We start from the raw sequence: 17,157 nt of genomic DNA, 5'->3' as shown, positions 1-17,157 counted from the left end.
ATACGCCCAGCCTATCAAAAATAAAAGGTAATCTCACCTCTCCAGCTGTGTTAAGGATCTCAAACACCTGACAATGAAGGACCAGAAAGTGGAAGAATTGAAATAGTGACAGAAAAGAATAGTTCTGGTTGCAGGGGGTGCAGTTCCACGTGTCAGATTTATCCCAATAGTCAAGTAACACCAAAGACTGCCTTTCTTCAAAGGCCGACTCTCTGATTGGTTGCCAAGTTTGTCTGTTTCTAATGTCAGAAATGGATGGCCAAAGCTGTTAGAAAACAAAATTTGACTTCTTTGACTGATTTGATGCAGATAGCAAATCAGTTTCCTCGAATCCAAGGGACACCACAGGGGGGAAAATCATCACCGAACACAACAACAACAACACAGCAACACTGCGCGCTGTACTGTGCTGTACTGTACTGTGCTGTACTGTACTGTGCTGTACGTGGAATAGAATGAAGGGAAGGTGTGGGAAAAGCTAATCCAGTTAAAGGGAAGCTACATTGAGGTCACTCATAGTCACCTGTCACCTGTGAACATTTTTAGAATCGTCCATTAGTACATTAGTATCAGTTTTGCTCAGTGTACGAATGTGGTGTTTCTTCACTCAGTGTAGGAATGTGGTGTTTCTTCACTCAGTGTAGGAATGTGGTGTTTCTTCACTCTGTGTAGGAATGTGGTGTTTCTTCACTCTGTGTACGAATGTGGTGTTTCTTCACTCAGTGTAGGAATGTGGTGTTTCTTCACTCAGTGTAGGAATGTGGTGTTTCTTCACTCTGTGTAGGAATGTGGTGTTTCTTCACTCTGTGTAGGAATGTGGTGTTTCTTCACTCAGTGTACGAATGTGGTGTTTTTTCACTCAGTGTAGGAATGTGGTGTTTCTTCACTCTGTGTAGGAATGTGGTGTTTCTTCACTCTGTGTACGAATGTGGTGTTTCTTCACTCAGTGTAGGAATGTGGTGTTTCTTCACTCTGTGTAGGAATGTGGTGTTTCTTCACTCTGTGTAGGAATGTGGTGTTTCTTCACTCTGTGTACGAATGTGGTGTTTCTTCACTCAGTGTAGGAATGTGGTGTTTCTTCACTCTGTGTAGGAATGTGGTGTTTCTTCACTCTGTGTACGAATGTGGTGTTTCTTCACTCTGTGTAGGAATGTGGTGTTTCTTCACTCTGTGTAGGAATGTGGTGTTTCTTCACTCAGTGTAGGAATGTGGTGTTTCTTCACTCTGTGTAGGAATGTGGTGTTTCTTCACTCAGTTTAGGAATGTGGTGTTTCTTCACTCAGTGTAGGAATGTGGTGTTTCTTCACTCTGTGTAGGAATGTGGTGTTTCTTCACTCAGTTTAGGAATGTGGTGTTTCTTCACTCAGTGTAGGAATGTGGTGTTTCTTCACTCTGTGTAGGAATGTGGTGTTTCTTCACTCTGTGTACGAATGTGGTGTTTCTTCACTCAGTGTAGGAATGTGGTGTTTCTTCACTCTGTGTAGGAATGTGGTGTTTCTTCACTCTGTGTAGGAATGTGGTGTTTCTTCACTCTGTGTACGAATGTGGTGTTTCTTCACTCAGTGTAGGAATGTGGTGTTTCTTCACTCTGTGTAGGGATGTGGTGTTTCTTCACTCTGTGTACGAATGTGGTGTTTCTTCACTCTGTGTAGGAATGTGGTGTTTCTTCACTCTGTGTAGGAATGTGGTGTTTCTTCACTCTGTGTAGGAATGTGGTGTTTCTTCACTCAGTGTAGGAATGTGGTGTTTCTTCACTCTGTGTAGGAATGTGGTGTTTCTTCACTCAGTTTAGGAATGTGGTGTTTCTTCACTCAGTGTAGGAATGTGGTGTTTCTTCACTCAGTGTAGGAATGTGGTGTTTCTTCACTCAGTGTAGGAATGTGGTGTTTCTTCACTCAGTGTACGAATGTGGTGTTTCTTCACTCTGTGTACGAATGTGGTGTTTCTTCACTCAGTGTACGAATGTGGTGTTTCTTCACTCAGTGTACGAATGTGGTGTTTCTTCACTCAGTGTACGAATGTGGTGTTTCTTCACTCAGTGTAGGAATGTGGTGTTTCTTCACTCAGTGTAGGAATGTGGTGTTTCTTCACTCAGTGTAGGAATGTGGTGTTTCTTCACTCAGTGTAGGAATGTGGTGTTTCTTCACTCAGTGTAGGAATGTGGTGTTTCTTCACTCAGTGTACGAATGTGGTGTTTCTTCTCTCAGTGTACGAATGTGGTGTTTCTTCACTCAGTGTAGGAATGTGGTGTTTCTTCACTCAGTGTAGGAATGTGGTGTTTCTTCACTCAGTGTACGAATGTGGTGTTTCTTCACTCAGTGTACGAATGTGGTGTTTCTTCACTCTGTGTAGGAATGTGGTGTTTTTTCACTCAGTGTAGGAATGTGGTGTTTTTTCACTCAGTGTAGGAATGTGGTGTTTCTTCACTCAGTGTAGGAATGTGGTGTTTCTTCACTCTGTGTACGAATGTGGTGTTTCTTCACTCTGTGTAGGAATGTGGTGTTTCTTCACTCTGTGTAGGAATGTGGTGTTTCTTCACTCTGTGTAGGAATGTGGTGTTTCTTCACTCTGTAGGAATGTGGTGTTTCTTCACTCTGTAGGAATGTGGTGTTTCTTCACTCAGTGTAGGAATGTGGTGTTTCTTCACTCAGTGTACGAATGTGGTGTTTCTTCACTCAGTGTAGGAATGTGGTGTTTCTTCACTCAGTGTACGAATGTGGTGTTTCTTCACTCAGTGTACGAATGTGGTGTTTCTTCACTCAGTGTACGAATGTCGTGTTTCTTCACTCAGTGTAGGAATGTGGTGTTTCTTCACTCAGTGTAGGAATGTGGTGTTTCTTCACTCAGTGTACGAATGTGGTGTTTCTTCACTCAGTGTAGGAATGTGGTGTTTCTTCACTCAGTGTACGAATGTGGTGTTTCTTCACTCTGTGTACGAATGTGGTGTTTCTTCACTCAGTGTAGGAATGTGGTGTTTCTTCACTCTGTGTAGGAATGTGGTGTTTCTTCACTCTGTGTAGGAATGTGGTGTTTCTTCACTCAGTGTACGAATGTGGTGTTTTTTCACTCAGTGTAGGAATGTGGTGTTTCTTCACTCTGTGTAGGAATGTGGTGTTTCTTCACTCTGTGTAGGAATGTGGTGTTTCTTCACTCTGTGTACGAATGTGGTGTTTCTTCACTCAGTGTAGGAATGTGGTGTTTCTTCACTCTGTGTAGGAATGTGGTGTTTCTTCACTCTGTGTAGGAAAGTGGTGTTTCTTCACTCTGTGTACGAATGTGGTGTTTCTTCACTCAGTGTAGGAATGTGGTGTTTCTTCACTCTGTGTAGGAATGTGGTGTTTCTTCACTCTGTGTAGGAATGTGGTGTTTCTTCACTCAGTGTAGGAATGTGGTGTTTCTTCACTCTGTGTAGGAATGTGGTGTTTCTTCACTCAGTTTAGGAATGTGGTGTTTCTTCACTCAGTGTAGGAATGTGGTGTTTCTTCACTCTGTGTAGGAATGTGGTGTTTCTTCACTCAGTTTAGGAATGTGGTGTTTCTTCACTCAGTGTAGGAATGTGGTGTTTCTTCACTCTGTGTAGGAATGTGGTGTTTCTTCACTCTGTGTACGAATGTGGTGTTTCTTCACTCAGTGTAGGAATGTGGTGTTTCTTCACTCTGTGTAGGAATGTGGTGTTTCTTCACTCTGTGTAGGAATGTGGTGTTTCTTCACTCTGTGTACGAATGTGGTGTTTCTTCACTCTGTGTAGGGATGTGGTGTTTCTTCACTCTGTGTACGAATGTGGTGTTTCTTCACTCTGTGTAGGAATGTGGTGTTTCTTCACTCTGTGTAGGAATGTGGTGTTTCTTCACTCAGTGTAGGAATGTGGTGTTTCTTCACTCTGTGTAGGAATGTGGTGTTTCTTCACTCAGTTTAGGAATGTGGTGTTTCTTCACTCAGTGTAGGAATGTGGTGTTTCTTCACTCAGTGTAGGAATGTGGTGTTTCTTCACTCAGTGTACGAATGTGGTGTTTCTTCACTCTGTGTACGAATGTGGTGTTTCTTCACTCAGTGTACGAATGTGGTGTTTCTTCACTCAGTGTACGAATGTGGTGTTTCTTCACTCAGTGTAGGAATGTGGTGTTTCTTCACTCAGTGTAGGAATGTGGTGTTTCTTCACTCAGTGTAGGAATGTGGTGTTTCTTCACTCAGTGTAGGAATGTGGTGTTTCTTCACTCAGTGTACGAATGTGGTGTTTCTTCACTCAGTGTACGAATGTGGTGTTTCTTCACTCAGTGTAGGAATGTGGTGTTTCTTCACTCAGTGTAGGAATGTGGTGTTTCTTCACTCAGTGTACGAATGTGGTGTTTCTTCACTCAGTGTACGAATGTGGTGTTTCTTCACTCTGTGTACGAATGTGGTGTTTCTTCACTCTGTGTAGGAATGTGGTGTTTTTTCACTCAGTGTAGGAATGTGGTGTTTTTTCACTCAGTGTAGGAATGTGGTGTTTCTTCACTCAGTGTAGGAATGTGGTGTTTCTTCACTCTGTGTACGAATGTGGTGTTTCTTCACTCTGTGTAGGAATGTGGTGTTTCTTCACTCTGTGTAGGAATGTGGTGTTTCTTCACTCTGTGTAGGAATGTGGTGTTTCTTCACTCTGTAGGAATGTGGTGTTTCTTCACTCTGTAGGAATGTGGTGTTTCTTCACTCAGTGTAGGAATGTGGTGTTTCTTCACTCAGTGTACGAATGTGGTGTTTCTTCACTCAGTGTAGGAATGTGGTGTTTCTTCACTCAGTGTACGAATGTGGTGTTTCTTCACTCAGTGTACGAATGTGGTGTTTCTTCACTCAGTGTACGAATGTCGTGTTTCTTCACTCAGTGTAGGAATGTGGTGTTTCTTCACTCAGTGTAGGAATGTGGTGTTTCTTCACTCAGTGTACGAATGTGGTGTTTCTTCACTCAGTGTAGGAATGTGGTGTTTCTTCACTCAGTGTACGAATGTGGTGTTTCTTCACTCTGTGTACGAATGTGGTGTTTCTTCACTCTGTGTACGAATGTGGTGTTTCTTCACTCTGTGTAGGAATGTGGTGTTTCTTCACTCTGTGTAGGAATGTGGTGTTTCTTCACTCAGTGTAGGAATGTGGTGTTTCTTCACTCTGTGTACGAATGTGGTGTTTCTTCACTCTGTGTACGAATGTGGTGTTACTTCTCTCTGTGTAGGAATGTGGTGTTTCTTCACTCAGTGTAGGAATGTGGTGTTTCTTCACTCAGTGTAGGAATGTGGTGTTTCTTCACTCAGTGTAGGAATGTGGTGTTTCTTCACTCAGTGTAGGAATGTGGTGTTTCTTCACTCAGTGTACGAATGTGGTGTTTCTTCACTCAGTGTACGAATGTGGTGTTTCTTCACTCTGTGTAGGAATGTGGTGTTTCTTCACTCTGTGTACGAATGTGGTGTTTCTTCACTCTGTGTAGGAATGTGGTGTTTCTTCACTCTGTGTACGAATGTGGTGTTTCTTCACTCTGTGTAGGAATGTGGTGTTTCTTCACTCTGTGTAGGAATGTGGTGTTTCTTCACTCAGTTTAGGAATGTGGTGTTTCTTCACTCAGTGTAGGAATGTGGTGTTTCTTCACTCAGTGTAGGAATGTGGTGTTTCTTCACTCAGTGTAGGAATGTGGTTTTTCTTCACTCAGTGTACGAATGTGGTGTTTCTTCACTCTGTGTACGAATGTGGTGTTTCTTCACTCAGTGTACGAATGTGGTGTTTCTTCACTCAGTGTACGAATGTGGTGTTTCTTCACTCAGTGTAGGAATGTGGTGTTTCTTCACTCAGTGTAGGAATGTGGTGTTTCTTCACTCAGTGTAGGAATGTGGTGTTTCTTCACTCAGTGTAGGAATGTGGTGTTTCTTCACTCAGTGTACGAATGTGGTGTTTCTTCACTCAGTGTAGGAATGTGGTGTTTCTTCACTCAGTGTAGGAATGTGGTGTTTCTTCACTCAGTGTAGGAATGTGGTGTTTCTTCACTCAGTGTACGAATGTGGTGTTTCTTCACTCAGTGTACGAATGTGGTGTTTCTTCACTCTGTGTAGGAATGTGGTGTTTTTTCACTCAGTGTAGGAATGTGGTGTTTTTTCACTCAGTGTAGGAATGTGGTGTTTCTTCACTCAGTGTAGGAATGTGGTGTTTCTTCACTCTGTGTACGAATGTGGTGTTTCTTCACTCTGTGTAGGAATGTGGTGTTTCTTCACTCTGTGTAGGAATGTGGTGTTTCTTCACTCTGTGTAGGAATGTGGTGTTTCTTCACTCTGTAGGAATGTGGTGTTTCTTCACTCTGTAGGAATGTGGTGTTTCTTCACTCAGTGTAGGAATGTGGTGTTTCTTCACTCAGTGTACGAATGTGGTGTTTCTTCACTCAGTGTAGGAATGTGGTGTTTCTTCACTCAGTGTACGAATGTGGTGTTTCTTCACTCAGTGTACGAATGTGGTGTTTCTTCACTCAGTGTAGGAATGTGGTGTTTCTTCACTCAGTGTAGGAATGTGGTGTTTCTTCACTCAGTGTAGGAATGTGGTGTTTCTTCACTCAGTGTAGGAATGTGGTGTTTCTTCACTCAGTGTAGGAATGTGGTGTTTCTTCACTCAGTGTACGAATGTGGTGTTTCTTCACTCTGTGTACGAATGTGGTGTTTCTTCACTCTGTGTACGAATGTGGTGTTTCTTCACTCTGTGTAGGAATGTGGTGTTTCTTCACTCTGTGTAGGAATGTGGTGTTTCTTCACTCAGTGTAGGAATGTGGTGTTTCTTCACTCTGTGTACGAATGTGGTGTTTCTTCACTCTGTGTACGAATGTGGTGTTACTTCTCTCTGTGTAGGAATGTGGTGTTTCTTCACTCAGTGTAGGAATGTGGTGTTTCTTCACTCAGTGTACGAATGTGGTGTTTCTTCACTCAGTGTACGAATGTGGTGTTTCTTCACTCTGTGTAGGAATGTGGTGTTTCTTCACTCTGTGTAGGAATGTGGTGTTTCTTCACTCTGTGTAGGAATGTGGTGTTTCTTCACTCTGTGTAGGAATGTGGTGTTTCTTCACTCAGTGTAGGAATGTGGTGTTTCTTCACTCAGTGTACGAATGTGGTGTTTCTTCACTCAGTGTAGGAATGTGGTGTTTCTTCACTCAGTGTACGAATGTGGTGTTTCTCACTCAGTGTAGGAATGTGGTGTTTCTTCACTCAGTGTACGAATGTGGTGTTTCTTCACTCAGTGTAGGAATGTGGTGTTTCTTCACTCTGTGTACGAATGTGGTGTTTCTTCACTCAGTGTACGAATGTGGTGTTTCTTCACTCAGTGTAGGAATGTGGTGTTTCTTCACTCAGTGTACGAATGTGGTGTTTCTTCACTCAGTGTGGGAATGTGGTGTTTCTTCACTCTGTGTACGAATGTGGTGTTTCTTCACTCTGTGTACGAATGTGGTGTTTCTTCACTCAGTGTAGGAATGTGGTGTTTCTTCACTCTGTGTAGGAATGTGGTGTTTCTTCACTCTGTGTAGGAATGTGGTGTTTCTTCACTCTGTGTACGAATGTGGTGTTTCTTCACTCAGTGTAGGAATGTGGTGTTTCTTCACTCTGTGTAGGAATGTGGTGTTTCTTCACTCTGTGTACGAATGTGGTGTTTCTTCACTCTGTGTAGGAATGTGGTGTTTCTTCACTCTGTGTAGGAATGTGGTGTTTCTTCACTCAGTGTAGGAATGTGGTGTTTCTTCACTCTGTGTAGGAATGTGGTGTTTCTTCACTCAGTTTAGGAATGTGGTGTTTCTTCACTCAGTGTAGGAATGTGGTGTTTCTTCACTCTGTGTAGGAATGTGGTGTTTCTTCACTCAGTTTAGGAATGTGGTGTTTCTTCACTCAGTGTAGGAATGTGGTGTTTCTTCACTCTGTGTAGGAATGTGGTGTTTCTTCACTCTGTGTACGAATGTGGTGTTTCTTCACTCAGTGTAGGAATGTGGTGTTTCTTCACTCTGTGTAGGAATGTGGTGTTTCTTCACTCTGTGTAGGAATGTGGTGTTTCTTCACTCTGTGTACGAATGTGGTGTTTCTTCACTCAGTGTAGGTATGTGGTGTTTCTTCACTCTGTGTAGGGATGTGGTGTTTCTTCACTCTGTGTACGAATGTGGTGTTTCTTCACTCTGTGTAGGAATGTGGTGTTTCTTCACTCTGTGTAGGAATGTGGTGTTTCTTCACTCAGTGTAGGAATGTGGTGTTTCTTCACTCTGTGTAGGAATGTGGTGTTTCTTCACTCAGTTTAGGAATGTGGTGTTTCTTCACTCAGTGTAGGAATGTGGTGTTTCTTCACTCAGTGTAGGAATGTGGTGTTTCTTCACTCAGTGTAGGAATGTGGTGTTTCTTCACTCAGTGTACGAATGTGGTGTTTCTTCACTCTGTGTACGAATGTGGTGTTTCTTCACTCAGTGTACGAATGTGGTGTTTCTTCACTCAGTGTACGAATGTGGTGTTTCTTCACTCAGTGTACGAATGTGGTGTTTCTTCACTCAGTGTAGGAATGTGGTGTTTCTTCACTCAGTGTAGGAATGTGGTGTTTCTTCACTCAGTGTAGGAATGTGGTGTTTCTTCACTCAGTGTAGGAATGTGGTGTTTCTTCACTCAGTGTAGGAATGTGGTGTTTCTTCACTCAGTGTACGAATGTGGTGTTTCTTCACTCAGTGTACGAATGTGGTGTTTCTTCACTCAGTGTAGGAATGTGGTGTTTCTTCACTCAGTGTAGGAATGTGGTGTTTCTTCACTCAGTGTAGGAATGTGGTGTTTCTTCACTCAGTGTACGAATGTGGTGTTTCTTCACTCAGTGTACGAATGTGGTGTTTCTTCACTCTGTGTAGGAATGTGGTGTTTTTTCACTCAGTGTAGGAATGTGGTGTTTTTTCACTCAGTGTAGGAATGTGGTGTTTCTTCACTCAGTGTAGGAATGTGGTGTTTCTTCACTCTGTGTACGAATGTGGTGTTTCTTCACTCTGTGTAGGAATGTGGTGTTTCTTCACTCTGTGTAGGAATGTGGTGTTTCTTCACTCTGTGTAGGAATGTGGTGTTTCTTCACTCTGTAGGAATGTGGTGTTTCTTCACTCTGTAGGAATGTGGTGTTTCTTCACTCAGTGTAGGAATGTGGTGTTTCTTCACTCAGTGTACGAATGTGGTGTTTCTTCACTCAGTGTAGGAATGTGGTGTTTCTTCACTCAGTGTACGAATGTGGTGTTTCTTCACTCAGTGTACGAATGTGGTGTTTCTTCACTCAGTGTACGAATGTCGTGTTTCTTCACTCAGTGTAGGAATGTGGTGTTTCTTCACTCAGTGTACGAATGTGGTGTTTCTTCACTCAGTGTACGAATGTGGTGTTTCTTCACTCAGTGTAGGAATGTGGTGTTTCTTCACTCAGTGTACGAATGTGGTGTTTCTTCACTCTGTGTACGAATGTGGTGTTTCTTCACTCTGTGTACGAATGTGGTGTTTCTTCACTCTGTGTAGGAATGTGGTGTTTCTTCACTCTGTGTAGGAATGTGGTGTTTCTTCACTCAGTGTAGGAATGTGGTGTTTCTTCACTCTGTGTACGAATGTGGTGTTTCTTCACTCTGTGTACGAATGTGGTGTTACTTCTCTCTGTGTAGGAATGTGGTGTTTCTTCACTCTGTGTAGGAATGTGGTGTTTCTTCACTCAGTGTACGAATGTGGTGTTTTTTCACTCAGTGTAGGAATGTGGTGTTTCTTCACTCTGTGTAGGAATGTGGTGTTTCTTCACTCTGTGTACGAATGTGGTGTTTCTTCACTCAGTGTAGGAATGTGGTGTTTCTTCACTCTGTGTAGGAATGTGGTGTTTCTTCACTCTGTGTAGGAATGTGGTGTTTCTTCACTCTGTGTACGAATGTGGTGTTTCTTCACTCAGTGTAGGAATGTGGTGTTTCTTCACTCTGTGTAGGAATGTGGTGTTTCTTCACTCTGTGTACGAATGTGGTGTTTCTTCACTCTGTGTAGGAATGTGGTGTTTCTTCACTCTGTGTAGGAATGTGGTGTTTCTTCACTCAGTGTAGGAATGTGGTGTTTCTTCACTCTGTGTAGGAATGTGGTGTTTCTTCACTCAGTTTAGGAATGTGGTGTTTCTTCACTCAGTGTAGGAATGTGGTGTTTCTTCACTCTGTGTAGGAATGTGGTGTTTCTTCACTCAGTTTAGGAATGTGGTGTTTCTTCACTCAGTGTAGGAATGTGGTGTTTCTTCACTCTGTGTAGGAATGTGGTGTTTCTTCACTCTGTGTACGAATGTGGTGTTTCTTCACTCAGTGTAGGAATGTGGTGTTTCTTCACTCTGTGTAGGAATGTGGTGTTTCTTCACTCTGTGTAGGAATGTGGTGTTTCTTCACTCTGTGTACGAATGTGGTGTTTCTTCACTCAGTGTAGGAATGTGGTGTTTCTTCACTCTGTGTAGGGATGTGGTGTTTCTTCACTCTGTGTACGAATGTGGTGTTTCTTCACTCTGTGTAGGAATGTGGTGTTTCTTCACTCTGTGTAGGAATGTGGTGTTTCTTCACTCTGTGTAGGAATGTGGTGTTTCTTCACTCAGTGTAGGAATGTGGTGTTTCTTCACTCTGTGTAGGAATGTGGTGTTTCTTCACTCAGTTTAGGAATGTGGTGTTTCTTCACTCAGTGTAGGAATGTGGTGTTTCTTCACTCAGTGTAGGAATGTGGTGTTTCTTCACTCAGTGTAGGAATGTGGTGTTTCTTCACTCAGTGTACGAATGTGGTGTTTCTTCACTCTGTGTACGAATGTGGTGTTTCTTCACTCAGTGTACGAATGTGGTGTTTCTTCACTCAGTGTACGAATGTGGTGTTTCTTCACTCAGTGTAGGAATGTGGTGTTTCTTCACTCAGTGTAGGAATGTGGTGTTTCTTCACTCAGTGTAGGAATGTGGTGTTTCTTCACTCAGTGTAGGAATGTGGTGTTTCTTCACTCAGTGTAGGAATGTGGTGTTTCTTCACTCAGTGTAGGAATGTGGTGTTTCTTCACTCAGTGTACGAATGTTGTGTTTCTTCACTCAGTGTACGAATGTGGTGTTTCTTCACTCAGTGTAGGAATGTGGTGTTTCTTCACTCAGTGTAGGAATGTGGTGTTTCTTCACTCAGTGTACGAATGTGGTGTTTCTTCACTCAGTGTACGAATGTGGTGTTTCTTCACTCTGTGTAGGAATGTGGTGTTTTTTCACTCAGTGTAGGAATGTGGTGTTTTTTCACTCAGTGTAGGAATGTGGTGTTTCTTCACTCAGTGTAGGAATGTGGTGTTTCTTCACTCTGTGTACGAATGTGGTGTTTCTTCACTCTGTGTAGGAATGTGGTGTTTCTTCACTCTGTGTAGGAATGTGGTGTTTCTTCACTCTGTGTAGGAATGTGGTGTTTCTTCACTCTGTAGGAATGTGGTGTTTCTTCACTCTGTAGGAATGTGGTGTTTCTTCACTCAGTGTAGGAATGTGGTGTTTCTTCACTCAGTGTACGAATGTGGTGTTTCTTCACTCAGTGTAGGAATGTGGTGTTTCTTCACTCAGTGTACGAATGTGGTGTTTCTTCACTCAGTGTACGAATGTGGTGTTTCTTCACTCAGTGTACGAATGTCGTGTTTCTTCACTCAGTGTAGGAATGTGGTGTTTCTTCACTCAGTGTAGGAATGTGGTGTTTCTTCACTCAGTGTACGAATGTGGTGTTTCTTCACTCAGTGTAGGAATGTGGTGTTTCTTCACTCAGTGTACGAATGTGGTGTTTCTTCACTCTGTGTACGAATGTGGTGTTTCTTCACTCAGTGTAGGAATGTGGTGTTTCTTCACTCTGTGTAGGAATGTGGTGTTTCTTCACTCTGTGTAGGAATGTGGTGTTTCTTCACTCAGTGTACGAATGTGGTGTTTTTTCACTCAGTGTAGGAATGTGGTGTTTCTTCACTCTGTGTAGGAATGTGGTGTTTCTTCACTCTGTGTACGAATGTGGTGTTTCTTCACTCAGTGTAGGAATGTGGTGTTTCTTCACTCTGTGTAGGAATGTGGTGTTTCTTCACTCTGTGTAGGAAAGTGGTGTTTCTTCACTCTGTGTACGAATGTGGTGTTTCTTCACTCAGTGTAGGAATGTGGTGTTTCTTCACTCTGTGTAGGAATGTGGTGTTTCTTCACTCTGTGTAGGAATGTGGTGTTTCTTCACTCAGTGTAGGAATGTGGTGTTTCTTCACTCTGTGTAGGAATGTGGTGTTTCTTCACTCAGTGTAGGAATGTGGTGTTTCTTCACTCAGTGTAGGAATGTGGTGTTTCTTCACTCTGTGTAGGAATGTGGTGTTTCTTCACTCAGTTTAGGAATGTGGTGTTTCTTCACTCAGTGTAGGAAAGTGGTGTTTCTTCACTCTGTGTAGGAATGTGGTGTTTCTTCACTCTGTGTACGAATGTGGTGTTTCTTCACTCAGTGTAGGAATGTGGTGTTTCTTCACTCTGTGTAGGAATGTGGTGTTTCTTCACTCTGTGTAGGAATGTGGTGTTTCTTCACTCTGTGTACGAATGTGGTGTTTCTTCACTCTGTGTAGGGATGTGGTGTTTCTTCACTCTGTGTACGAATGTGGTGTTTCTTCACTCTGTGTAGGAATGTGGTGTTTCTTCACTCTGTGTAGGAATGTGGTGTTTCTTCACTCAGTGTAGGAATGTGGTGTTTCTTCACTCTGTGTAGGAATGTGGTGTTTCTTCACTCAGTTTAGGAATGTGGTGTTTCTTCACTCAGTGTAGGAATGTGGTGTTTCTTCACTCAGTGTAGGAATGTGGTGTTTCTTCACTCAGTGTACGAATGTGGTGTTTCTTCACTCTGTGTACGAATGTGGTGTTTCTTCACTCAGTGTACGAATGTGGTGTTTCTTCACTCAGTGTAGGAATGTGGTGTTTCTTCACTCAGTGTAGGAATGTGGTGTTTCTTCACTCAGTGTAGGAATGTGGTGTTTCTTCACTCAGTGTAGGAATGTGGTGTTTCTTCACTCAGTGTAGGAATGTGGTGTTTCTTCACTCAGTGTAGGAATGTGGTGTTTCTTCACTCAGTGTACGAATGTGGTGTTTCTTCACTCAGTGTACGAATGTGGTGTTTCTTCACTCAGTGTAGGAATGTGGTGTTTCTTCACTCAGTGTAGGAATGTGGTGTTTCTTCACTCAGTGTACGAATGTGGTGTTTTTTCACTCAGTGTAGGAATGTGGTGTTTCTTCACTCTGTGTAGGAATGTGGTGTTTCTTCACTCTGTGTACGAATGTGGTGTTTCTTCACTCAGTGTACGAATGTGGTGTTTCTTCACTCAGTGTACGAATGTGGTGTTTCTTCACTCTGTGTACGAATGTGGTGTTTCTTCACTCTGTGTAGGAATGTGGTGTTTTTTCACTCAGTGTAGGAATGTGGTGTTTTTTCACTCAGTGTAGGAATGTGGTGTTTCTTCACTCAGTGTAGGAATGTGGTGTTTCTTCACTCTGTGTACGAATGTGGTGTTTCTTCACTCTGTGTAGGAATGTGGTGTTTCTTCACTCTGTGTAGGAATGTGGTGTTTCTTCACTCTGTGTAGGAATGTGGTGTTTCTTCACTCTGTAGGAATGTGGTGTTTCTTCACTCTGTAGGAATGTGGTGTTTCTTCACTCAGTGTAGGAATGTGGTGTTTCTTCACTCAGTGTACGAATGTGGTGTTTCTTCACTCAGTGTAGGAATGTGGTGTTTCTTCACTCAGTGTACGAATGTGGTGTTTCTTCACTCAGTGTACGAATGTGGTGTTTCTTCACTCAGTGTACGAATGTCGTGTTTCTTCACTCAGTGTAGGAATGTGGTGTTTCTTCACTCAGTGTAGGAATGTGGTGTTTCTTCACTCAGTGTACGAATGTGGTGTTTCTTCACTCAGTGTAGGAATGTGGTGTTTCTTCACTCAGTGTACGAATGTGGTGTTTCTTCACTCTGTGTACGAATGTGGTGTTTCTTCACTCTGTGTAGGAATGTGGTGTTTCTTCACTCTGTGTAGGAATGTGGTGTTTCTTCACTCAGTGTAGGAATGTGGTGTTTCTTCACTCTGTGTACGAATGTGGTGTTTCTTCACTCTGTGTACGAATGTGGTGTTACTTCTCTCTGTGTAGGAATGTGGTGTTTCTTCACTCAGTGTAGGAATGTGGTGTTTCTTCACTCAGTGTAGGAATGTGGTGTTTCTTCACTCAGTGTAGGAATGTGGTGTTTCTTCACTCAGTGTAGGAATGTGGTGTTTCTTCACTCAGTGTACGAATGTGGTGTTTCTTCACTCAGTGTACGAATGTGGTGTTTCTTCACTCTGTGTAGGAATGTGGTGTTTCTTCACTCTGTGTACGAATGTGGTGTTTCTTCACTCTGTGTAGGAATGTGGTGTTTCTTCACTCTGTGTACGAATGTGGTGTTTCTTCACTCTGTGTAGGAATGTGGTGTTTCTTCACTCAGTTTAGGAATGTGGTGTTTCTTCACTCAGTGTAGGAATGTGGTGTTTCTTCACTCAGTGTAGGAATGTGGTGTTTCTTCACTCAGTGTAGGAATGTGGTTTTTCTTCACTCAGTGTACGAATGTGGTGTTTCTTCACTCTGTGTACGAATGTGGTGTTTCTTCACTCAGTGTACGAATGTGGTGTTTCTTCACTCAGTGTAGGAATGTGGTGTTTCTTCACTCAGTGTAGGAATGTGGTGTTTCTTCACTCAGTGTAGGAATGTGGTGTTTCTTCACTCAGTGTAGGAATGTGGTGTTTCTTCACTCAGTGTAGGAATGTGGTGTTTCTTCACTCAGTGTACGAATGTGGTGTTTCTTCACTCAGTGTAGGAATGTGGTGTTTCTTCACTCAGTGTAGGAATGTGGTGTTTCTTCACTCAGTGTAGGAATGTGGTGTTTCTTCACTCTGTGTACGAATGTGGTGTTTCTTCACTCTGTGTAGGAATGTGGTGTTTCTTCACTCTGTGTAGGAATGTGGTGTTTCTTCACTCTGTGTAGGAATGTGGTGTTTCTTCACTCTGTAGGAATGTGGTGTTTCTTCACTCTGTAGGAATGTGGTGTTTCTTCACTCAGTGTAGGAATGTGGTGTTTCTTCACTCAGTGTACGAATGTGGTGTTTCTTCACTCAGTGTAGGAATGTGGTGTTTCTTCACTCAGTGTACGAATGTGGTGTTTCTTCACTCAGTGTACGAATGTGGTGTTTCTTCACTCAGTGTACGAATGTCGTGTTTCTTCACTCAGTGTAGGAATGTGGTGTTTCTTCACTCAGTGTAGGAATGTGGTGTTTCTTCACTCAGTGTAGGAATGTGGTGTTTCTTCACTCAGTGTACGAATGTGGTGTTTCTTCACTCTGTGTACGAATGTGGTGTTTCTTCACTCTGTGTAGGAATGTGGTGTTTCTTCACTCTGTGTAGGAATGTGGTGTTTCTTCACTCAGTGTAGGAATGTGGTGTTTCTTCACTCTGTGTACGAATGTGGTGTTTCTTCACTCTGTGTACGAATGTGGTGTTACTTCTCTCTGTGTAGGAATGTGGTGTTTCTTCACTCAGTGTAGGAATGTGGTGTTTCTTCACTCAGTGTAGGAATGTGGTGTTTCTTCACTCAGTGTAGGAATGTGGTGTTTCTTCACTCAGTGTACGAATGTGGTGTTTCTTCACTCAGTGTACGAATGTGGTGTTTCTTCACTCTGTGTAGGAATGTGGTGTTTCTTCACTCTGTGTAGGAATGTGGTGTTTCTTCACTCTGTGTAGGAATGTGGTGTTTCTTCACTCTGTGTAGGAATGTGGTGTTTCTTCACTCAGTGTAGGAATGTGGTGTTTCTTCACTCAGTGTACGAATGTGGTGTTTCTTCACTCAGTGTAGGAATGTGGTGTTTCTTCACTCAGTGTACGAATGTGGTGTTTCTCACTCAGTGTAGGAATGTGGTGTTTCTTCACTCAGTGTACGAATGTGGTGTTTCTTCACTCAGTGTAGGAATGTGGTGTTTCTTCACTCAGTGTACGAATGTGGTGTTTCTTCACTCAGTGTGGGAATGTGGTGTTTCTTCACTCTGTGTACGAATGTGGTGTTTCTTCACTCTGTGTACGAATGTGGTGTTTCTTCACTCAGTGTAGGAATGTGGTGTTTCTTCACTCTGTGTAGGAATGTGGTGTTTCTTCACTCTGTGTAGGAATGTGGTGTTTCTTCACTCTGTGTACGAATGTGGTGTTTCTTCACTCAGTGTAGGAATGTGGTGTTTCTTCACTCTGTGTAGGAATGTGGTGTTTCTTCACTCTGTGTACGAATGTGGTGTTTCTTCACTCTGTGTAGGAATGTGGTGTTTCTTCACTCTGTGTAGGAATGTGGTGTTTCTTCACTCAGTGTAGGAATGTGGTGTTTCTTCACTCTGTGTAGGAATGTGGTGTTTCTTCACTCAGTTTAGGAATGTGGTGTTTCTTCACTCAGTGTAGGAATGTGGTGTTTCTTCACTCTGTGTAGGAATGTGGTGTTTCTTCACTCAGTTTAGGAATGTGGTGTTTCTTCACTCAGTGTAGGAATGTGGTGTTTCTTCACTCTGTGTAGGAATGTGGTGTTTCTTCACTCTGTGTACGAATGTGGTGTTTCTTCACTCAGTGTAGGAATGTGGTGTTTCTTCACTCTGTGTAGGAATGTGGTGTTTCTTCACTCTGTGTAGGAATGTGGTGTTTCTTCACTCTGTGTACGAATGTGGTGTTTCTTCACTCAGTGTAGGAATGTGGTGTTTCTTCACTCTGTGTAGGGATGTGGTGTTTCTTCACTCTGTGTACGAATGTGGTGTTTCTTCACTCTGTGTAGGAATGTGGTGTTTCTTCACTCTGTGTAGGAATGTGGTGTTTCTTCACTCTGTGTAGGAATGTGGTGTTTCTTCACTCAGTGTAGGAATGTGGTGTTTCTTCACTCTGTGTAGGAATGTGGTGTTTCTTCACTCAGTTTAGGAATGTGGTGTTTCTTCACTCAGTGTAGGAATGTGGTGTTTCTTCACTCAGTGTAGGAATGTGGTGTTTCTTCACTCAGTGTAGGAATGTGGTGTTTCTTCACTCAGTGTACGAATGTGGTGTTTCTTCACTCTGTGTACGAATGTGGTGTTTCTTCACTCAGTGTACGAATGTGGTGTTTCTTCACTCAG

The 17,157-nt window shown here is 42.7% G+C and overlaps 1 protein-coding gene across 5 annotated transcripts in view; it reads left to right on the top strand.

Annotated features, from left to right (window-relative positions):
• Window positions 1–17,157, top strand: part of LOC137377420 (endothelial cell-specific chemotaxis regulator-like) — a 77,016-nt gene that overhangs the window by 14,494 nt on the left and 45,365 nt on the right. The window lies entirely within an intron of this gene.

The sequence above is a fragment of the Heterodontus francisci genome, chromosome 1, assembly GCF_036365525.1.
Source record: "Heterodontus francisci isolate sHetFra1 chromosome 1, sHetFra1.hap1, whole genome shotgun sequence".
Lineage (NCBI taxonomy): Eukaryota > Metazoa > Chordata > Chondrichthyes > Heterodontiformes > Heterodontidae > Heterodontus > Heterodontus francisci.
Note: the sequence above shows the minus strand (reverse complement) of the source record. Positions and strands in the feature narration are given on the sequence as shown.